Genomic DNA, 19,909 nt, shown 5'->3' on the forward strand with positions numbered 1-19,909 from the left:
CTCCCTAGCCTGTTTGTCATCCATGTTGAGTTAAACTTCCCCAATAATTTCTGGAAGTTTATCTAATTTAATGATAAGATTTTCCATAGTAATATACTTTTCCATTTTATTTACAGCTCTGAGACTGGCATTTAGGAACATTAAATTCTTATAATTTAGTTCCCAAAAGTCAGATAACTATTGAAAAAGATTATGTAGATAGAGATTCTGTAGGTGGTAAATGTAATTTTCATTTAAAATTACATAGTAACTATTGGTATTATTTACTATAAAGTAACTGTAACTGCTTTTTACATGACACAATACATATAAGAGTATAAGTCAGAAGACTCTGGTTTTAAATTGTTTCTTAGCCTTTCTTAACTTTTGCACATTAATACACTGGTGTTTTGAAATAGTCTATATTATATTTTACCACCTCCTTCTTACAAAAAGTTCCCTGCAAGGCTTGAATATATACTACAATGAAAGTTCTGCAGCCTTTAAAACAGAAACTCACCCTATCTTGAAGTTATCAAAAATTCCAGCACTTTTACACTTTAAAATATATAGAACCATCAAGCTTATCTACTTTAAAATTTCCTTTATAGCAATTCTATTTCTGTTATATTGCAACAAAATAGCCCAGAGACTTGGTTTTTTTCCCAATATGATAAAATCTCAAGCTCATCTAAGTGAGTAGGATCATCAGTCCTTAGAATCAATTGCTTTCCATGTCAATTGTTAACGTAATTTTGTGCTATTTATTGCTTTGTACTAATACTTTAAGAATGACTATTTCTTTTGTTCATTTTATTCTATGGCCTTTTAATTAGTGGGTTAGAAACATGAGTGCAATACGCATAATGAAATAGTATACAAAAAAGAACATTTTTTTCTGGAAACCTTGATACTAGGAACCATTCTAATACCACAGTGCCAGATTTTATTGTCACTGTTGCTACCATCATTTTAAAATTATTTATTATTTTTATTATTATTTTAGCATATGGTGGGCAATCCATGTACCACTGAACTATATTCCTAGCCTGTAGCTGGAGAGTTTTTCCGCCTTGCCCACATTCAGGACAAATCTCTGCCACCCGCCAGTCCCACAGCCGCTCAGACCCAACCAAGTAAACACAGACACTTATATTGCTTTCAAACTGTATGGCCGTGGCAGGCTTCTTGCTAACTGTTCCTTTACCTTAAATTAACCATTTCTTTTTATCTATGCCTCGCCACATGGCTGGTGGCTTATCGGCGTCTTCACATGCTTCTTGTCATGGCGGCAGCTGCAGTGTCTCTGGTCATGGTGGCGGCTGCGGCATCTCTGGTCATTGCGGCGGCTGCAGCATCTCTGGTCATTGCGGCGGCTGCAGCGTCTCCTTCTGCCTTCCTGGGCTTTTTATTTCTCCTCTCTGTTAGTCCCGCCTATCTTTCCTGCCTAGCCACGGCCGATCAGGTTTTATTTATTAACCAATCAGAACAACTTGACATACAGACCATCCCCCAGCACAGCCAAGTGCAGACCATCTCAAACACCTGCACTCAGGCCCATGGTCCTAATCATCCTCTATACGGACCCGCTGGGTAACGCCACAAAGAACCCAAGAAGGGCTCCCACAGGACATACAAAACATCCCACAGCACTTCCCCTTTTCTTTTTTTAAAAAGGAAGGTTTTTAACTTTTACACATGTCCAAAGTCAGCTTGTTATTTGGGAATTTGGGCGTAGCTTCTCTTAACTACTTCCTGCTGGAGGGGGGGCGCTGTATCTTATGGGGATGCCAAGAAAATTTTAGGTTCATGGAGTAGTCCGTGAGACTGTATCGTCTGAGCCAGTTGCCTTGAAACGATTCTGGATGTTGGATCATCTGGGCCATGGTGTCATCGGAGACCTTTCAGGGGGTCTTGGCTGGTCAAACCTGATGTATCTTAATCTGGAACAAATCCATAGCCTCTGGCTTTCTGTAGAGACAAAAGCAGAGTCTCCTTTCCAAAGTAACACATCCTTATATCCAAATTTTAAAGTCAAAGTATCTTTAATATATACATATTGGTTTAACTCAACATCTTTTATGATCAAATGTTTTTCTGCAGTTAAAAATCCCAAAGACAATATAATCCAAACTAACTGTGTGATATCCATCTTTACATGGCTTATTTTTTATATTACTTTTACTTTCTCTTTAAAGACTTTATTTTTTTAAACTTTCTATTTCTTTATATAACTGTCTATGTTCCTTTTCCTCTCTCTTCCAAGCCTATGTACATTTTAGCAAAGGCTAAATCCACCACGCAGCTTAATGTGCCACTTGCAGAGGCCTCATTTCCGCCTTACTGCAGGTTAAGTGCACACGCCAGGAACCCGCCAGTAACTCAAACCGGCGGCTGCCGCTCATTTGAGAGAGAGAATTAGGAACTGTGGGGCGTTTACCGACGTCACCGTTCCTGGAGAACTTAAAGACGTCACCGCTCCGTGTGTTGAGTTCTGAATCCTCTTTACCACCACGCAAGGATTCTTCTCAGATCACACTTTATTGGAGCGCCTCTTGGTTAAGGGACTTTGTCTTTAGTATTTTTTTTTTTAACACCAGCCTTTATCCCTGTTCATTTGTCCTTTTTCTTTAGTCCCTCTTTTTTTCTTCCCTTTTTTCTTTAGCCCTTTTTTTCTTTAGCCCCACGTTCAGGTACAAACTCTTGCCCCACGTTGGGCGCCACTAGCCCTATAATGACAACTTCTAAGAAAAGTCTTTCTATTGATAGGAAATTAACTAAAATTAAAGTAGCAGTAAAAGTACCCACAACACATGCACACATGTATGCACCTGCACATGTAAGCACATACCTTATTTAGTTGTGGCTTCAGTAATAGCGAATTATTTACTGCAACTAGAGTTTTCTTGCCTTACCCAGTCAGGACAAATCTTTGTCACCTGCCAGTCCCATAGCTGCTCAGACCCAACCAAGTAAACACAGAGACATATATTGGTTACAAACTGTATGGCCATGGCAGGCTTCTTGCTAACTGTTCTTATATCTTAAATTAATCCATTTCTATTAATCTATACCTTGCCACATGGCTCATGGTTTACTGGCATCTTCACATGCGGCTTGTCATGGCGGCGGCTGGCAGTGACTCCCTCCACCTTCCTTTTCTCCTGTTCTTCCTTTTCTCCTCTCTGTTAGTCCTGCCTATACTTCCTGCCTAGTCACTGGCCAATCAGTGTTTTATTTATTGAACAATCAGAGTAATTTAACATACAGACCATCCCACAGCAATTTACTTTTTCAGGAGCCTCAAAAGAGTGTGTTGTGATACTGTTGGTGGGGTGACCTGACACTCTCATGGAGGAGGCTGCAATGATGCTGGGATTTTCCTCAAGGGCTCCTCATGGCTGTTGCACTTGCAGCCATCCTTTTGAACAGACATGCCTGCTTCTCACAGTTATCTTTATAGCTATTTGTTTCTTGCTGTTTCTTTCCTCACAAATGCTCAGCGAAGTCTCACTTTTTCATCTAGTAAGTTAGAGTCAGTCATATTTATATAAAATTGGTAATCTGAACAGGTGTTTGTCTGTAGTCAAAAGGAAAAGATTACAATAACAAGGGCTGAGGTGATTTACAGGTGGGTAGTTCTTTTCTTTTTGAGACCCAGGGCTGGAAATCAAACCTAGGACCTGGCACTTGTTCAGCATACACTCCACCACTGGACTAAATCCCAGCCCCTAGGTTTCCAGTTCTCTGCCCACTTTGAAATTGTCTTCAGAGTCAGGTTGCTGACTGTCTGAATAATTCAGTTTCTCTATATCCAACGTTTTATTTTAAGAAGGCTAGTCTGAAGACCAAATCTTTTCAGTTCTCTCTTCTATTCCATTTGTCAACTGATATGAGTAGGGAATGGAAGAAATACCAGTAAATTGATTAAGAAAAATGTGGATAAAGACTCAGCCTTGAGATGTGTTTACATTTATTGGTGTCTTTTACATGCTTATGATTTGAGACCATGTAGTGCTCCAGATGGTTAATCACAAAGAGGACAGAATTTGTATAACATATATACATGTATCACATATATCCCTAGGCTATCTCTCTCTGTCTCTGTCTCTCTGTCTCTGTCTGTCTCTCTGTCTCTCTGTCTCTCTGTCTCTCTCTCTCTCTCTCTCTCCCTAGACCATATGTATATATATATATCTCCTAAGGGTTGTTTGCTTGGAATCCTTCATGGGCAACCAGAATAACCTACAGTTGAAACTCTCCCACACCACTGTTGTAGGAAATTACAATGCTGTAGGGAAATTCTACTGCACATATCTTTTATGTATGCAGTGTAAAAATTAACTTTTTCAGTCTGCATTTGCCAGTGTAGAATGCAACAGATTATTTGAAAAATGTTTCTAAGGTGCCCCTCGTCTAATATTTTAGGAAGGTTGAATATCAAAGCTACCTTCATATAAATTGCACTTGAATGACTTTCCCACAATGCTTTGCTAGTGAAGGCTGCAAGGGTGATTATTATCCTAGCAATTCAGCAAGAAATCAAGCCCAATAAACAAAAACACAGAGAATAAGCATATTTGATTTTGCTTTGCCTTCAAACTTACAGCCTTTCAAATTCCACAATAGGAAGACTCCTTTCCAACTCTCCAGTAACAGTTCAGACATTTTTGATTTGTTATTTTGTTTGCTTTTATGAGACAAGTTTCTGTGTAACTCAGGCTGGCCTCAAACTCTGAATACTCCTGACTTTAGCTCCCCAATATTGAAATTACAAGTATATACCACCAGACCTGGGTTTAATTCAGTCATTAATTGAATTAGTTTTAAACTGACAGTTGACAGTACAATATGTAATTTAAGATTATACATCAATTTCAAACAGCTTTATTTTTGACTCTCCTATGGAAAAGTTTTATTCATAAGACCAAACACCTGAAACTGAAGTAAAATAATACAGCAAGCACAAACCCTTTGGTGTTCTGACAGGGATGAGTATGCATGCACACTCCTCACACACAGGCATGTGCAGGAATATGTAGCTAGTATGATGGGATAGAGCAGCGAATAGTAGGATTGTTTGTGCAAATGATAAATAGTCAGAGAGCGGTGTAAGGGCAGCAATGGAAGACCGTATTGTGCCATCTGGCTTTGGAAGAAGAAAGACTTTCTCAGGAAGTCATTGAGTTTCTTGACCTTAATTAGATCATCTAGTCACACAATTACTGAGCAATACTTTTGTGTACAGATAGTGTGAATGAAATAAACTAAAATAAAACTGAATGTCCTGTAAAATAATCACATATCAAAATATTTATATTTAGCAATGAAATTAGCCCAGCAAGTAACTAAGATATAATTTGAATTATGTATATATTTTATAAAGTTGTGATGGTTTTGCAGATTTTGGCTTAGACACACATTCATAATCACACATATTTCTCTAATGATGTCTCAATGTCTCAAATCCTAGAAGTCATACTAAAAGAAATAGTTTTGGTCAGAGTTAAACGGGTATTTATAAAATGATGAATTTATACTTATAATAAAACATGCTAGAAATATAACTAAGAAAATTCCAAAATTATTTTTAGAAGTCAGAATGAAGTAAACATAATAGAATGGTTGAATCTTCCAGCCAAAGCCAATTTGCCTCTATTTTCTAGTGCGTTCTATGTGCACAAGTTTTCCACTTGGGTGTAAACATGGTTAAGCTCTTGGTGCTTGTTTTAGAGACAAGAAAACCATCATACCAACATCAGCACGGCTCTCTGCTTTTGTGTTATATTAATTATTCAGTTTTTAAATGAACATAAAATACATAAGCATGTTCTAAGCCCTATCACCATGCAGGTACTTTGTGCATCATCGTGTAGACGTGACTTGAGACATAGGCACCAAGGACTGTAAAGGAGAATTCTGCCCTTATAACTTAAAAAACAAGTTTTACAAAAGATATCGCAATGGAAGTTTTCCAAGGTGACAAATTGTGAGATCCTTTTTTTAACAAGTAGGAGTTGTTTTCTTTCACTTATGAGATTTGCTATAAGTGCTTAAACATAGTTTTGTGGTTTGGGACGAATAATGTACTAAATGTTTGAGAAATTCTGCTGTCAGGTACCCTTTATAGCCAGCAATTCCTCCTTTCAAAGTTGGAGGTCTGGGAACAGTTCTATCCACAAATTCCTGTCCATGCTCCTCTGGGTCAGTTTAGCTCTGACCAACACTATTTCCTTTAGCATGTCTGTTGGGATTTGAGACATCATTAGAGAAATGTGTGTGACTGTGGGTGTGCATCGAGGCCACAAATCTGCACAGCCCTTAGAACTTTATAAAAACATAGGATTAAAATTAGATGTTAGTTGCTTGTTAGCTTAAATTCATTTTCTAAGTATATTTTTAGTCTTGAAACTAAAATCTAACTACATAAATTTCCCCCTCCCTTTAAGCCCTCCAACCTTTTCCATGCACCCCTTCTCACTGAAATACATAGCCTCGCCGGGCGTTGGTGGCGCACGCCTTTAATCCCAGCACTCGGGAGGCAGAGCCAGGCGGATCTTTGTGAGTTCGAGGCCAACCTGGGCTACCAAGTGAGCTCCAGGAAAGGCACAAAGCTACACAGAGAAACCCTGTCTTGAAAAACCAAAACCAAAACCAAAAAAAAAATACATAGCCTCTGTTTCTTTGTTACATATACATATGTTCTTAAATATATAAAACAACCTAGTAGGCACGCTAATGATTTGTACTTTATAAGTAAAATATTCTCATGTGCAAAAGAAAATACACAGAAAAAAAGTTTCAATCTTTTTGCACATTTTCTGTTCCTCTTCTTATTTGCATACTTTGTACTTATTAAGTATTATTGAGAAACAGTTGTTAGATTGTTTCCGTTTGTAATGTACATTATAAGAGAGTTCATGTAAATATCTAAATTTATACCTTATTCTTCTAGTTATGGAGTGGATCACAATGTCCATATCTTTCTGGATCAATTGTATCTTTTTTCATCTGATAGTCTGTTTTTATTTATTTATTTTTATTTAAAAGGTTTTTTTTTGTTGTTTTTTCACTTTACATACCAACCACAGCTTTCCCTCCCTCCTCTCCTTGTTCTCCTCCCCATGTCCTCCCCACACCACTCCCCAGCCACTCCTCAGAGAGGGGAAGGACTCCCAAGGAAGTCAACAAAGCATGGCATATCAAGTTGAGGCTGGATCAAGCCCCTCCCCGCTGCATCAAGTCTGAGCAAGTTATCCCTCCATAGGGAATAGGCTCCAAAAAGCCAGTTCATGCACTAGGGACAAATCCTGGTTCCACTGCCAGGGGCCCCACAAACTTCCCAAGCAACACAACTGTCACCCACATTCAGAGGGCCTAGTTCAGTCCCCTGCAGGTTCCTCGGCTGTCAATCCAGAGTCTGTGAGCTCCCACTAGCTCAGGTCAGCTGTCTCTGTGGGTGTTTCCCCATCATTATCTTGATGCCCTTGTTCATACAGTTCTCTCCTCCCTCTCTTTCACTGGACTCTAGGAGCTAGGCCCAGTGTTTAGCTGTGGCTCTCTGCATCTGCTTCCATCAGTTACTGGAGGAAGGTTCTATGATGACAATTAGGGAAGTCACCAATCTGATTACAGGGGAAGGCACCCTCTCCACTGTTGCTTGGAGTCTTAGCTGGAGTCATCCTTGTGGGTTCCTGGGAATTTCCCTAGCACCAGGTTTCTCTATAATCCCATAATGGCTCCCTCTCTCAAGATATCTCTTTTATTGCTCTCTTACTCTGTCCCTCATCCAGCTTGACCATCCTGTTCCCTCATGTTTTCATCCCCCACTCCCTCTCCTGTACTACCACCCTCCACCCCCAGTTTGCCCAGGAGATCTCATCTATTTCTCCTACCCAGGGCAATCCATGCATGTCCCTCTCTGGATCCTCCTTGTTACCTAGCTTCTCTGGAGCTGTGGGTTGTAGCCTGGTTATCCTTTGCTTTATGTCTAATATCCACTTATGAGTGAGAACATATCATGTTTGTCTTTGTGGGTCTGGGTTTCCTGACGCAGTATGCTTTTTTCTAGTTCTGTCCATTTGCCTGAAAATTTCATGATGTCATTGTTTTTTTACCTCTAAGTAATATTCTATTGTGTATATGTACCACATTCTATCTATTCTTTAGTTGAGACGCATCTAGCTTGTTTCCAGGTTCTGGTTATTATGAATAAAGCTGCTATGAACATAGTTGAACAAGTGTCCTTGTAGTATGATTATACATTGGGTATTTGCCCAAAAGTGGTATAGCTGGGTCTTAAGGTAGATTGATTCCCAATTTTCTGAGAAACCACCTTATTTTATTTTGATCTCCAAAGTGGCTGTACAAGCACTTGTATTTTTTAATGGTCAGCTAACAATAGGGAATATGTTTGCCTTTTATATAAGGAACTAAAATCAAATACTTTAAAAAGTATTTTTAAAAGTATATTTAAAATGAAGTCTTAGATTAATGTCTCTTATTTTCTAGTTGTATACATTTTAAAATTGTATGATTTGCATAAAATGTTTATACAGATTGTAAAAGATTGGTTATTTTCTAATTTCTTTGGTAATTTAGGATAATTCAAATATTTCATGAAAGTTTGTATTTTCTTCCATCATCTGATCAAAGAAACTGAATATTAAGTGAATGAATGATGGCTTCAATAAGTGATCTTTTTGACCCCTGACCCCTAAATAATCTATGACATATTATTTTATAAATTTACACTTGTTATTATGTAAATAAAATTTGTAGATCATCCATGGAAATAAAAATAACTTTATTCTATTTATTTTAAATTTAACATAAATGTTGTTTATGCTTGTGATATAACTCAAATATAATTTTAATTTCTTATTTTTATAAATGTAAAGAAAAAAGCCAAGGGGATAGCACATTCACTTTCAATTAACAATGTTGTAAGTCATGCATCAAACCATCACATTAACAGTGAAATTTAATGTCACAATCCTGTGAAAACACATATAGAGAGTGGGTGTATCGGTATCGATTAGCAAAGAAAATTTTTGTCCTTGTGATCTGCTCTTTGAACAAGGAGAGTCTAGGATTGGTTTTGAGAAGGGTATGATGGATCCTATCAGTGACATGCTCTTGACTTGGAGGACAAAGGGCTGCCAATGCCTCTAATGAGCAGCAAGCAGCTGACACTTCTCATTGTCTCTGGCCTGACTCAGGAAGATGTCAAGGAGGCATAACAGTCCAACATTGTTCTTGCTAAGAACTGTAGTGTCATGTCATCCTAAACCTGTTAGACTGACTTTCATGTTGTATCTGTGCTTAAGGAATTTAATTCAGATTTAAGCACTCCACTGACATTTGTATGCCATTTCTGAAGTGGGCTAATTTTGCATGTAAAATTGTCACAACACTGAAGTGCCCAAATAAACCTCACATCAAGTAAGTGATATGCACTTGACACAGCAAGGAGAATAAAGCCTATATAAGAGTATCCTAGACTAGTCTATGAGAAAGAGATCCACAATCTCTTTTTTTATGCTAAGAGAAATCTGGTATTTTTTTCAACAGTTTCTGAAGATGGAGAGTGAGGGAATTTCATTTTTGAGAATGTCGGACAAAATCAGAATAAAAATGTTAAAAGCCTTTTGAAGCAAATGGCTCTCATTATTTGGCCAATAAATATTTATTGCCATTCACTTCTTACTTGCCAAGTATTTTATAAGATTAAAAAAAAACAACAAAAGAAGCAAACAAAAACCTGAACAACCATAGCCCCTGAAAAGTAGTAACAGTGTAGGACCATTTGAAGACAGATTATTTATTTAGCAGTGATTTGAGTGACAAAGTTGATATAGATGCTGCTAGCTAGTGGTATTATATTCTCTACATGCTTGCATAGACTGTTTCATTCTCATATCTGCCATGAACACACAAGGAACTGCAGAGTTCTAAGTTATGATCACAGGCAACAGATGCACAGCTGAACTCTCAAAAGCCCAGGAGCTTTGGGAGAGAAGATTAGATTTAGATCAATGGGAAGTTTGAAAAATGGCAATTTTTTAAATGATTTCTATTTTCATGTATGTGTGTGCCTGTGTTGTGTATACCTCGTTGTCAGTTGCTTGTGGAAGCCAGAAGAATGTGTTGGATCCCTTGAGATGAAATTACAGATGGTTGTGAATTTTCTAATGTGGATGCTGGGAACCAAGCTCAAGTCCTTTAGAAAAGTAGCAAGCATGCTTAAACCACTGAGCTATCTGTCCAGCCTATAAATAATCAAATGTTTTGCATTATTTTCCTGGTCTGAAATTAAATCTACTAGACAAAGAAAACACAAGATTTGTGCTTCATTTGACTTTAGGTTCTTGAAGACTCTTTTTGTCATTCTCTTATGTGGGTACAGTTAATTTGTTTGGACCCTTTCTCCTTCCCAATATTGATATCTAGTGTTCTCATTTGTCTATAAGGACCATTTGAGCTACATTGCATACATAATAGTATGTTGTGTTTTTGTATTCATATAGTTGGAAAATGTTTTAAGTTCTACTTGGATGTCTTGTTATTATATTGCTAATTTATTGCTTATAGATATAGCTATAGATATAAATCTACATAAATATAGATTTAAGTTACATTATACCACTTCGCATACCTGTATTTATTCTCTACAGAGTTCAAAGGAGGTCGTTGGATCCTGAGGACCGGGAGTCATACATGGTTGTTGCCACCCCACATTAGAAATTTATACCACAGTCAGGTCCTCTGGAAAAGCAGCAAATGATCTTAACCACTGAGAAATCTTATGGTGGTATTTTATTTGTACTGAAATGTGATTTTAATTGTATGTTAATAAATAAAGTTGCCCGGGGGTCAGAGCTATTAGAGCCATAGCAAGAGCATGGCGGTGGTGGCACACGCCTTTAATCCCAGCACTTGGTAGACAGAGCTAGGTAGATCTCTGTGTGTTCAAGGATACAGCCAGCATTGGAGACACACGCCTCTAATCTCAATACCATAGAAGACCTGGAAGTCTCTACAGACAGGCAGTGATAAGGCAGTCATGTGTTTGGGTTTACAACCAATGAGAAGGCAGAACAGAAAGACTATATAAAGACAACCACACAGGAAGTAGGTCCTTTTCCGAGAGGTCTCTTGGCTAGCTGCAGCAGGCAGGTAAGGCTCTTAGCTCTGATCTCTTGGCTTTCTTCTTTGCATTGGTTCTGTGTTTCTTATTTAATAAGACAGTTGGTTACATCTACACAATCTATTCTGACTCTGAATACAATATATTTAATACACTGGAAGTAGTTAAATTGGCCCTGCCAACAAACACATGTGTCTCTTGTAGGACAATTACAAAAAAAAAAAAAAAAAAAAAAAAAAAAAAAACTTCTTGTTTTCTTGAGGTGTTTTCTGGGTAACTAATTCAAATACATACATCTTAGATGTTGATGAGATGGAAAGAAAAACAATACATTATCACTGAATCCTTATGCTTCTTCATTAATTTATTACCTTTTTTTCCTTTCTTTCACAGTGTGTCAAATATTTTATAATCTGAAACATGTAATGTTTGTTAAAATACTGTATCCAATTTGATTTTAGTTTTAAAATAAAAACAAATGTTTCTATTTTATTAGCACTATGAACTTTCTCCTTTTGGTCACATTTTTGCTTAGAATGACTTTTCAGATATTCTGTCACATAAGTATGTATATAATCACATATATATTCATGTGTGTATTTTAAGTTTTCAGTCATTCATATATATGTCTATATATGCCATGATAATGTATGGAACTTTTAAAAACATAAAACAAGATGCAATTTCATTTTTTTGTGTAGTTAATAAAGTATTTCCACACATTTTAACATGTTTAATTGTGTATGCAGGTGTCTAATATGAGTAACTAGGCATGCCAAATTATAATTTCTCCTAATTGAATTGATGTAACTATCAAAAATAAATTCTAAAGACAAAACCTGTTCACAATAATCAGTGTACTTAGACACAAGCCTGTAGATTTTTCTTTAATTCATGTAAATATATTGCTGTCTTCATGTTACCCTAACACATCATGTCTGACACAGGCCATCATTCATGTATTTTGTATCACTGTTCAAAAGAAGAAGGTGGATGTTCCTCTCCTCCTTACAGGATTAGTGGGTTTGCTATGTATTGGACTAAGTTACTGTCAAAGCTTTACTCAGGTACCTGTGGGCATAGAGACCAACTTTGTTAGTAGAGTAAGTGTGTCAGATTCAGTTGGATAAAGACAGGTCATTGTATGGACAGTGAAGTTTAAGTTCATGAAAACACGATGTTTCAGTCATTATTTCACTGAAAATACCCAGATATACTCAATGATACAGGTGAGCAAATACCTCATTTACATATACTTTATATTCATTGTTAATAAAATGAAGTTTTTGATACAAAAACTAGGTTGTCATTAATATGATTTACTTATTATGTTTAAAGTTCTTAATTTAGGGTTGAGAACAATAGTAAAAAACTATTTCTCTTTCTTATATATTGGTTTAATTCATTAAAATATTTTCAGATGAGATTCATAGAATTCAACAGTCTACAGAGGAATTCATAAACCAATGAAATAGTAATCCTCAGTAGGTGTAGATTATTTTCAACTATTTCTGCCACATATTTTACTGATCAAACACATACAAGATATTTTATTTTGATATGCAGTATGAACATATAATGCCAGAATGTTGTAAGTTTCTGCCATAAACAGTTTTATCCTTTTTATTAATACAATTTTAAAAAAGACCACCAAGTATACTGGAAAACAAATATGTTTTATCTTGGCATTTTGACAATCAGAAGCTAAAACTGTACAATTTAGTCAATGCCAAGGTATTAGGAAACTATTTCCTCCAGAAGTGTCTAATATCTCCACTCCTCCCCTTTCGGGTCAATCCAGTTCTCACACTCCTGAAGCTCTTTCTCTTTCTTTACCTTGAAAACACAAAGTGAAGCATCTTGCCATGTCTCCCTATTCCCTCCTCCTGTCATCCTTTCTTGACTTTCCATCTCAGGCTTCCTTCTTAGGATGGACACTATGATGACCATGTAATTCAGGGTAATTTTCACGTTCCTATGCCTACAAGGTAATTGTATAAGCCACCACTGCTTTTCTGTATCAGACAGATATGGACAGTACCCTACTCAGTATCCTAGTTGTGTTTCCATGCCTGTCCTGAAGATCATGACCAACATAAACTTTGAGAGGAAAGTGTTTATTTCTGCTTACACTTTGAGGTAATAGTGCATTGCTGAAGGAAATCTGGGCAGGGACTCAAGCACCAGGATCTTGGAGGCAGAAACAGAGGCAGAAGGCACAGATAAATGCTGTTTATAGGCTTGCTCCCTATGGATTGTCCATCCTGCTCCTTTATGCACTTCAGGACCAACTGCCCAGCGGTTGCACTGCCCACAGTGGGCTGGGCCCTTCTAGATAAATGGTTAAATAGGAAAATGTCTTAAAGACTTGCCTATAGGCCAGTTTTATGGAGTCATTTTCCCAGTTGCAGTTCCTCTTCCAAGATAACATTAGCTTGTGTCAGGTTGAAAACAAAACAAATTGATACATAGGTTGTTCAGGAGATTATGATAGGAACATCTGTGGGAACATTATCTTCTCTAATAATGTGATCTGTGTAAGTTTCTGCAGGAACAATTAAAGTAATAATAACAAGTTTTTAAATGTTTGGCTAATGCAACTTATAAATAATACTAAAGCTTAAGAGATAAATGGAAAACAATCAATACTAAATTCCACCCCTAAGCACATGCAGCCTGCCCAGTTTTCTTTTCCCATTTGAAAGATATCCAAACCTCAGAGACACAAAAGTTTGGGCAGCAAGTCTGCTTTTGGCCTCTTCTGTGTCCATTCCTTATTTGTCAGAACTTTCTGTCAGAATTTCAATTTTACTTAGATTTTTTTAACTATCAGCTACTTATTCAGAATGGCTCATCCATCCACAGAACGGAGTGGCATGAACCTGTCATATAAATAATACTACAGAATCCAGGTGGCCATCTACTTTTTTTCCTATTAACAATTTAAATAATGGAAATGGGGCTTAATTTGTGCAAATTCTCACTCAGAGCTGACTTTGAAGCAAATAGAATCATTTTTGAAGAGCTTGTTAAAAATGCAGACATTCTAATTCCGTGTTCTGTGGGGAGGAGATGTATCTGCATTTTTAACAAGTATTTGTGACCTGAGGCAAGTACTTGAGATAGATTCTCCATGACATATTTCTGCAATCTATGTACATGATAAGGGGTGGTCCTGATGTCTTGAAAGTGAGGATGCCTTTGATTGACAAGACTGATTCCAGATGAGTTGAAGAAGAGCTGGAAAATATCTGACTCTCTGCCATGTCAGTAGAGTGTACAATCACACACTTAACAACCCACAGTTCTGTCAGATGAAGAAGAACACAGAAATCCTGGTAAAAGCTGAAGGAAAATCAGGAGCTGTGCAATTGACGGGAGGTTTTCTCAGGCACTGGAAGGTAGCTTTTCCTTATTTTTGTTGTCACTCAAGGGAAGTATTCTCAGTAAGTGGGCACTCTAGGATCTGGTCTTTGTCAGAAGTTGCTGGCGTACATTTGTTGCTGTTTTCCATTTCTGAGTTGTTTGAGAAAGTGAAAAGCACATTTTATAAAAGTAGCAAGCATGCATAGTGATTCTTCTAGAGGAAATTCTAATCTTGGTTTAAAAAAAAATCCCTTCCCCTTTCCCCTCCTGCTATCCATCCACTTTTCCACTTTTTCCTTCCCATTTTCTTCATCTCTCCATCCCACTCCTTACCCCTTTCTTCTTTCCTTAGTCCATTTCAGAGACAGTCTCAAGGCACCCAAATGAAGAGATAACTGCTCCTAACTCCATAAAGGAGAGCTTAGCCATTCTGTTCCTCATTCCCGTCAAACTCCTTGGGGTTTTGTGGAGCATATATGTGTTCTGTTTGCTTGTTTACTATCTTTCTGAGTGCTCAAATTGATTCATTAATATTTCCCATTCTAAAGCATACATATATGATAAAATGATGTCATTGTGATTATATCATAATTTAAATATGTCATTGTAATTATATTGCTTTGAACATGTACACTCTTTATAGCTATTTTTCTTACCAGAGGCACAAAGTATCACTTTAAAAATACTATATTCATACTTTAACATTTTATTGACATTTTCATATCCTATATCCTAGTTTTAAATGTTTCAGTGTTTTAAACATTAATTTTCTTCAAGAAATATCTACTTATTTCTTACTATAAAGAGACAATCTATCAGATCTTACATTTCAGAAGTATAAATTCATGCTAAAGTTATGAAGATATAAATACTCCATTCCAATACAATGTTATTGTTTATGCTATGTTATTGTCAGGCATTGGTTTGCATATACTTAGCATAATTAGAGGATTGATGAAGTCTTATTTGAAGATATTACAAATTATATTGGTTTCTGGATAATCAGCTAATTATCTGTGGACTATTAGGGATATGGATAAGTGATTCTCAGCTGAGAAATCTTTGTATAAAGACAGAGTTAAGGTAATACAGCATCCTGAGAGTGGAACAATGATTGCTGTAATTGACTGAGTAAGGTATACTGCTAATAAATAAAAAAGAAGCAAGATCATGAAGGGTTTCCTAAAATTCAAGGGAGTTTCTACTGCATTCTGTCAGCAATTTAACAGCTGATTTGTGAACCTGGGAGGATTTATAAGATTCAAGGAATCTATAACCAGGGCATATTTCAGGGAGGGACTATTATCAGTAGAAATGGAGAAACATACAGGTGTCCAGAACACAGTGGAGCTCAGACTAAACAGATCGTGTGGAAAATGCTAAAGAGAGTGACAGGAAAACCTTACAGTGTTCTGGTACCTTTCCTAGGTTCCTAAGTTAGAATGCCACCATCACTGACATGGGGACACAAAACAAGGACATGCTGGGAATAAGATAAAAGGAATGAGTTTTTGGGAGTCTTGGATTTATAGTAGAAAATTAGTGTTTCTTTTGGCAATATATTTACCTGATTTATGTAAATAACCTCATTTTTCATAGTTTTTGTGAAATGAGTTGTCTAATCAACAGTTTTTCTGAATTTGAGACTTTTAAAAGGCAGTTTTCCTCAAGAACCAACTCTGTAAAACCTATGAGTAAAGCAGAAAGATTCAATATTTGTCTGTGCTTCTTCCTGTGGTTTAAATAACACCATGTAATGAAGTCTCTTTTGCAAGACACTCACTGCAGGAGGTGAGATGTTCATAGTTGTGATGCCCAGGTCTCTGTTAGACTCTAAGACCATCTAGTTCGACCAGATACAAATTCCACTCCCTACTTAATAGTATAATTATTTTGTTTTCAAGATCTGCCTTTTAAAATAGTGAATCCTTAATTAATTATTGTTGTTGTTGCTGCTGGTGGTATGTGTATGTGTCTATGTCTGTGTATGTATGATATGTGTGGGGACACATGTGCCACATTGTATTTGTGTGCAGGTCAGAGAACAACATTTGGGAATTGGCACTTGCTTTCCACCATGGGTTCTAGAGATCAAACTCAGGTCATCAGTCTTGCCCAGCAAGTGTTCTTACCTGCTGAGTCAACTCACATGTTCCCCAGTTCCCACTTTTATTCTGTTCTTTGGCTTTTGCTTTATTTCCATGTAAGATTCTTTGTCTTCTGGCCTTCATATACACATACATGCACACCTGCACAGAGACATGTACCTCTTCATATGTGAATTCAAACAAGATAGATAACCTAATAGAATCAAGATGAAGAGGAGGGGCTGGGCATCAGTGGCGCATGCCTTTAATCCCAGCACTCAGGAGGCAGATCCTAGTGGATCTTTGTAAGTTTGAGGCCAGCCTGGTCTACAAAGTGAGATCCAAAGGCACCAAAACTACACAGAGAACCCCTATCTTGACCCCCCAAAAAAAAAGATGAAGAGGAGGATGCTTGTGATTTCACAGGGTTTGCCTGTAAAGTCTTTCATTGCTTGAACATCATCAGAGGGAAGCCTCTGACCTATGGTGATTGTGGGTCTTCTGTTGGAATGCACACTGGGTATTTTATAGCCTTATAAATCCCAAAATGCACTATGTATACAGAAGGAATACAGCACTAGTATCTCCATGTCAGAAGAGGGTAGCAAAGCATTTTATAGGTGCAGATTAAACCAGAACTGCGGTGTGTTCTGTCCACTGATCCACATATGCAAGGTTTTTCTGGGTGAAGAGGACACATAATGTTGGTGCTGCCTCTTTCTTCTTTCTGGTTCAGCATGCAAACTCTTTTACCTTTTAATGAGAGCTGAGCTATTAGAAATTCTTTCAGGTTGTTCTAATGTTTAAGTTCTACAGTCCTTCCCTCTTTTTCCCGTTACTGTGACCTTTATCATTATGTTGGATTTAAGGTATTGCATTGTTTACCTACAGATAATGCAACACATAGATGATCATGCTGTCACCTCCATGAATGGATTATATGTTCCTAACAACTATGAGTAACCCTTTAGTAGTAGATTGGCAAAAAAAAAAAATAAAAAAAAAAATAAAAAGACAGAGAAGTGAAATACATTAAAAATGAAGAGGATTGAGCATATGTTATTTTTAGTTACTCAGCAACAAGTATATCATAATATTCAAATAAATTTGCTATACTATTGTATAACACAAGGACTTTAAGGAAAAACAACTATTTTAAATAGGTACTATGTTTTTTTCTTCATATTATCATCCTTAGATACACAACACCCATCAACTCCTGTCTTTCCTGCTATGACTGTAGAAATACCATGCAAATGGGTATGGGATTTTACGTTCCAGACTCTGAATGCCTTGGACCATCTGTAATATCATAAGGATGAAATGAGTATGAGTGCCTAGGCATTAAAGTGTGGTGAAACTGGAAACTGCTTTTCTGTAGTGTACATTTAAGTCACAATATAGAAACTCAGTCACTAGATAGGTTATGATGCAGAATGAAAACTTATATTACCTATTTTTTTCTCTCTAAGATTGTGATCACTTTTCATGAAAAATCTAGAGCAATGTGTCATTAATATTGTCCTGGCGTTCTGTTTCAAAGAAAGAAGGAAGAGAGAAAAGTAAGAAAACACAGAGTGAAATAGGGTTGAGGAAGAGAAAGCCTGAGTCTAGAAAAAAAAAACGACATTGAAGCAGTTTTATGATAAAAAAGCCTTGAGTATTAAAACAAACAAGCAATATCATGAAGGAATGACCTGGTGGATCACAGAAAATATTTATAAACCATTCATTCACAAAGGGATTAGAATCAGAACTTACAAGAAGAAATTCAAAAACCTTCAACACCAAATACACAAATAATCCAGTTAAAATGAACAAAGTATCTGAACAAAGTGTATTCAGAGACATGCACACAACCTTGTACATGATAACCTGTGCAATGTTCCTCACTTTTAGGGGATTTCACATGGACATTGCAGTGCAGAATCATCTCACCTCTGACAGAACAGCCATTATAAAATAGACAAAAGGTATACACAGGGGTTCCTTATAACAAGACAAAAGATAGCATAAGATCCACAAATCTCTCTACTTGAGGAATCCCCAGAGGGAACAGGATTGTGTGTTGGTGATCTCTCACGCACACCCATGTTGCTAGCCAGGCTATGCACAATAGTCTAGTTATGGAATCAAGTTGTGTCAACCTATAGATGAGTGGGTAAAATGTGGTCTTACTCAGTCCTAAAATCCTAGGCCTTGACATGGGCAGCAGCATTACTGGAAGCAGAGGACATTTATGGTAAATAAGAAGAGTTGGGCATAAATAGACAAATAACACACTACTTTTACACATATATAAAAAATAAGAAATTTGATTTCATCAAAGAAAAGATGAGAATAGATAGGAAGAGTAGGAAAAGGAAGAAAACAGAGGTTTACAGTTGATAGGAGTTTGAAGTCCTAGAGATTTGTCACAGAGTGAGTGACTACATCATTTACAACTGTTTCATTTATGTTTTAAAAATGTCAAAAAGGGAAGAGTCCAAAGTTTCTCAATACAAAGAAATGATAAGTACTTAAAGATATGTAAATACATCACCCTTATTCAATATTGCACATAATACTGTATTCATGCATTAAATTATCATATTACATGTTATTAATATGCATAATTTAACAATGCATTTTCAATGAAAAAAACAGAGAAAATATGACTTCATCTTATCAAATTTATATATGCTGCTATATGTAGCATGTATATTTATATTTTCTATGTATTTACTGGCTGACTGTCTTCCTATCTACATCTTATGAATACATTCATCAAAGTACATTGCTTAGAATTTATTTCCATCAAAGTGGACTTTAATGAAGGATCCTTAATAGTTATTTGAAAAATGTGACCTCAGAGTCACCAAGCCTACTTAAGTTTCCAAGCTTGATGAATGATATTACCTCATACAAACATGACTGAAAGCACATGATCTGAAAATGCGCTGTAAGAGTGCCAGCTAGGAGCTTGTTCATTCTACTGATACCCAGAGCCTCGTCATCTGGTGGCCCATTTCCATGCATGAGTGGTTGGCAGATGTGGACTGCAAAACTGAGATTGTTTGATTGTTCCAGGTGCCCAAGATGACAGTTCCTTGTCTAGTGACAAATGTTAAGAAATGATGATCTAAACATGAGAGTTCCCAGAACTGATGAATCCAAGGAGGTAACTTGTAGCTGAAAGATTTCCTGTGCCTGCCTGGCTCCCGAGGCCCCTCAGTCAGGACAAATCTCTCTCACCCACCGGTCCCCCAAGTAAACACACAGAAGCTTATATTAATTAAAACTGCATGGCTATTAGCTCAGGCTTCCTACTGACTAGCTCTTACACTTA

This window comes from Peromyscus leucopus, chromosome 16_21 (assembly GCF_004664715.2).
Source record: "Peromyscus leucopus breed LL Stock chromosome 16_21, UCI_PerLeu_2.1, whole genome shotgun sequence".
NCBI classification, from domain to species: Eukaryota; Metazoa; Chordata; class Mammalia; order Rodentia; family Cricetidae; genus Peromyscus; species Peromyscus leucopus.